This window comes from Atta cephalotes (genome assembly GCF_000143395.1).
Source record: "Atta cephalotes unplaced genomic scaffold scaffold00067, whole genome shotgun sequence".
NCBI lineage: Eukaryota > Metazoa > Arthropoda > Insecta > Hymenoptera > Formicidae > Atta > Atta cephalotes.
The window spans coordinates 942,088-947,720 of NW_012130131.1; positions in this window are offsets into that span (position 1 = coordinate 942,088).

Consider the following 5,633-nt stretch of genomic DNA (forward strand, 5'->3'; position numbering starts at 1 on the left):
AAATGCTCCATTATTTTCTATAATATTTGCCATTTTTGGGGCAGAGCTATAATTTCCATCGCGATAGAACTTCTATGGTTTCTGATCGAAAAACTGCTTCAAGTGATTTTCACAGGCCTTTTTTGAAGCTAGCTTTACACTATTAAAAGAGTTCTGCAGAGACCTAAACAAATGATAGTCTGAGGGTGCTATGTCAGGACTATACGGTGGATGCATTCCCAGCCAAAACTTCCCAGCCAAGCTCTCGCAATTTTTGCTCATCAAAGATGTGTGTGGTTGAGCGTTGTCATGATGGAAGACGACACCTCTTCTATTGATTAATTCTAACCGCTTCCTCTCAATTACTTGTTGTAATCTCTGCAGTTATTCACAGTAGAGTTCGAAATTAATTGTTTGATTGGACGATAATAGCTCATAATGAACGATTTCCTTCCAGTCCCACACACACAACATCACCTTCTTCCTCGTCAATCCAGGTTTTGCAATTGCTTGCGCCTTCTCTCTTTTCTACGATCTTTTTCTAGTTGGATTGTCGTAGGTGATCCATTTTTCATCACCAGTTATCATTCTCTTCAAAAATGGCTCCATTTCATCCCGTTTCAGTAGCGTATCACAAATGTTAATTCGGTCCATCATGTTCCTAACATTCAACTCGTGACAAACCCAAACATCGAGCTTCTTTTTGTATCCAGCTTTGTGTAAATGATTTAAAACTGTTTTGTGGTCGATGCCTAGTTCCCTGGCAATCTCCACAGTGCATACATGCTTATCACGCTCGACTTTTACCATGATTTCATCGGACTTTTCAGTGATTGGTCGACCGGAGCGAGGTTCATCTTTCACATCGAAACGAGCGAATCATTTCCGTGCTGCTGATTTTGATAGAGTATTTTCACCGTAAATAGCGCAAACAAACACATTTTAATGTGTATACTTTAATTCTGGAAAAGAATTTTCAAATCTAAAAGAAAAAAGAAAAAAAAGAAAAAGAAAAAAATATTTATTATAAAATTATATGATTTAATCAATAATACAAACGACTTCAGAATCCCCTTAAGGAGATGTTAAAGTTACCAACGGAGCATTATTTCATATTTCTTAAATTGTTTCGTTTTTTTTATACGGAATAAAAAATTCTTCTTCAGAATAAAAGAAAAAACAAATATCTTTAGAAAAGTACAAATCCCCGTATGAAAATCCCACAAAAATTGTAAATTATAATTTTCTGTTACCATGTAAGTTTGCTTCCTTCACGTATATATAAATGAATACAAGGATATATCCAAACAAAAAATATTTTCCCATATTTGAGTAATTTATGAGAATATCATGAGACCTTCAAATTATAACTTTGAAGTTTACAAGAAAAATTATTTGAGAAATACAATTTGAATATACATAACCTCACATTCATGTGATATATACATAGAATATAGGAGAGCAAGAAATGTACGTAACGTTTTAATGATTTTGCTTAATGTATGTAATGTTTTAATTAATGTACGTAATGTTTTTTTTGCTGTACGTATTGTAATATTTTATTTGGAATTAAAAATCTGTTTTATCGACATCGATCAAGTTTGTTCGTCGCTTCAGCATCCTCTTAATAACTCAATTTGTTTTTCATTTTTTCCATCGATCAGGTACGAATATCATGAGTTGAAGTGGAAAATTTCGCGAGCTGGATGCAACCCACGAGGTATTATAGTTGTGTATCATTATCATAAAAGCCGCTTGGTTAAATAAACAATTGCATCATCGATATATAACATTAAATTTCAGATATAAAGATTTTATTAAATTTAAACTATTACTTATTTGAAGTGTAAGTGAAATATAAATGAATATCATCTGCATGTGTAAATTAAATTGAATAAAGATTAATTTAAATAGAAATCATAGATAATTTACGTAAAACCAAAGTGTTACTGGCTCGAGAGCCTTTTTTTTCCCAACGCGATAACACAGAATATTTATTTGTTAGCCAGTGACGATACAATGGAATCGCCTACTACATCGATTACTAATAACGCTATTAATTGCTGCGATCAGCATAGAAACAAGAGGAGCAACGATAAGTTGTTACAATTTTTCATATTTTTTTTTCGAACGCGGAAATACACAAATGCATTCCGACAGCAAGATTGTTCGAAAGTCGAGACAACATACTATGTGTCGCACAATCTAAAGTTTTGCTAAAGTCCAATGGAATTTTGAACACAAAGCATAATGCAAGAGAATAGCGATATCCATAGAAATAACACGATTTCAATCTGTCAGAAATCAGATACATCGAAATATACAATTTCTGCTCACCTTAAAAAATATTCTGTCGATAAATGAGGAATTCTTCTTACAATTAGTATTTTCTCTAAACAAAAAGTCTTACATGAATCAGAATCTTACATGTACCTACAGCACGTATTCATGCCAAAATAAAAGTATGTAAGCTATGAAAAAGTTCTTCTATAGAAAATTCTATTATAACTTAAATAGTCTTTTAAAATAAAAAGATATCCAAGATATTAGTGGCACGCTTATTTATTAGAAGATGTTTGTCATTTAAGTGCTACTATAACTACGCGTGCATGTCAATACATGCAAGACATTTTTCTAGCAATAAGAAAATTGTAAAATTGTAATCTTAAATATAGCACTTTATGATTATACAAAATTATTTTGTATCTTCCTGAAGTCATATATAAATCCTCTGACATTAAAACGGAATCGCTAAAAGACAGAATATTTTATTTTGAATGAAATCGTTATTTCTATGGCTATCGCTATTCCCTTCCGCATTATGTTTGGTGTTTAAGACTTCGGGGCCTCTTAGTATTGGAGGCCCTGATGCGATGCTGATGCTGTGAACCCTCCTTTGCACGGTCCTGCCGGATGTACTACTCGCATATGCTGAGTAAAATTACCACTAAGTATCCCCTTATGAAAGTCGAAATTAAAACATTCACAATACACGCCGGCGTAGTGGAGGAATCGATAGACATTACAATACTTGGACAACTGCCGAAACGAATAATGGTCAGCTTTGTCAATAACAAATGTTTAACGGCGACAGAAAATTAAACCTGTTTAATTTTCAAAAATTACGGAATAAATTTCTTTTCACTATATGTCGATGGCATACAAATTCCCAGTAGACCATTACAAATTTTTTGAAAGACGAGCTACTTTTCGTTGAAGCTTATCACACATTATTTTCGGCAACCGATATTCACTTTCTGAACGAGAATAATTCTATAAGCAAAGACGATTATATGCCGACGGTTACACTCTTTCCACTTATTCCAAATCTATCTGCTAATTGCGCTGGGTATTGGAATCTCATGAAACACAGGAGCTTACGATTAAAAGTGAGATTCGAAAAAGCTCTTTCCTATTTATGGTATTGCCAAATTTGATAACATTTTAAAAATTGACTCTTCGCGCCAAGTCATTATTGACTTTTCCGGTTAGCCCTATGTCTTTTGTGAGAAAATTATTTTCCTTCACTGCACATTTTTTCTAATCTAATTACGTAAGACGAAAAAAGCTTCAATCTTGTTCACGATACCGACGTCGATACTTCGTGCCCGTAAAAGGGCAAATTCGAATGGATCATTATGGATATAGTTATCAATATACAAGATTTCCGTGATGTCGAAGAAAACTTTATTCCGGAAGAAATCATGATTCTTGCGATTAATGCGTCACTGGATTATGAAGCCATATCTCATTGGCAATTTATCTGAGACAGTAAGACGAGAAAACAACTGGCTTACACGAAATTATCACGGAATCGAATGAAAGATGACAATGAAGATGTCAATTCTAAATACTTTACGATACATCTGCGAGACATTACGCGACATGTGCGCTACATCTATAGCAGAGGACAAGAGAAGGTATCTGATCTAATTTACTTTCCAGAAACGTATATAATTTGAAAGGTATTTCTCCGACTTTCAAAAATCTACCGGATTTCGAAGGCCGAAGACAATGTTATCCGCATCACGGATTTCGAACCAACGTCGAGTCAAGAATCATATTGCGCCTTACACAATGCTTACAAATTGAAACATTGATTAACTATACGAAATAGCAATTTAAATTACGATAGTCTCCCTCAGAAAATTGGAGCGAAAGCGGAAAAACAGAGCGGAAATTTTTCAATTCAATTTAAAAATTAGAAACGCGATATCCGCAACATTGAAGTGGAGGAAAAATAGCATGACAGAAAAAGCAAATCAGAGTAAGGACGAACAAATGACAGACAAGAAGAAAAAAGATCTTCCAAAATTCGTCGACCGATAAAGCTAACTAGCGTTTCGCAAACATCGAGTATTTTTGAACTCTACATTACACACGCCTACAAAAGAGGTACATTTTGAATTTACGCAAACATTTCTTTTCTCATGTTCTCCGATGATGAGAAATGAATTCGCTGGAAGTTTTAAACGGAAGTTTTATATCATCTCAGTGTCCGACATGTATGGATCTATCCTATCGACTGCCGAGAATGTGAACGAGGCCATTGTCGACTGCCATTGTTGCTAACACGGATGATCACGATCGATCTGGCAAACACTGGGTTGCCTTCTACATCAACAATAAACATGGAACAGAAACGTATTTCAATAGCTACGGCTTGCCGTTCTTGGATCCACGATTCCTTTTATGATTTCGGAAATTCCACCGCGTATCGCTGAAATACGACTGCAAGGAATATTTTCTCAAACTTGTGGACAATACTGCTATGTATTTCTACATTTTATGGGTAATAGTTATAATCTTAACATTTTCTTGATTTGTTTATCTCTGATTGTAAATGCAATGACCGATTGATCGCACAGTTATTTCATAAAATTTTTCTTGTAAACATATATCCGACAAACTCCATATATGTCATGTTCAATTATGTACTTTTTAAAATGTAAAATGTAAAAGAAAAGTTCAGTTTCACGAAAAGAACTATTTTATGTAACAACGTTGCTTTTTCAATAAACGCCTTTTTTTCAATTTTGTGTACGCCACGTCATTCTTAATTATTGTTTCGTATCCTCCACCACTAACTTTCTCTTGCATTTCAAGTTTAGATATAAAATATTTTACTCTTTTTTAATAAGAAAATAAGACTAACGCTAATATAAAGTACAAAAAAAAGAATTTATTCACTAAACCGAGTAAATCAACTCAACTGTGTTACAAAGAGGCATAAACTTGTCCATTCCTGTTCCTGTTTCCCTCTTTTCTTTTCAAACAAAAAAAATCAGTCCCACAGTCGAAAATAAATAAGTATTAAAGACTCTCTCCAATGCACCTAACTCACTACGGACGTGATGCCGAGGCAAAAAAAAAAACGATCATAAATTATATCTGCATTCATCTCCGATGTTTATACCTTTCCTCCTATGGCAAAAAATGTCTTGGAGCTTATTTCCTTCGATTTTCCCCATCTCCACTATTTTGTCGGACTTGGCAGCTTTACACACACTCCTCCCCCCCCCTCTCTCTCTCTCTCTCTCTCTCTCTCTCTCTCTCTCTCTCACTACTACCTACACTACGTACGTACGTCGGTACGACGACGTACGACTAACGTAACTAACTAACTAACTACTACTTACTTACTACTTACTTAC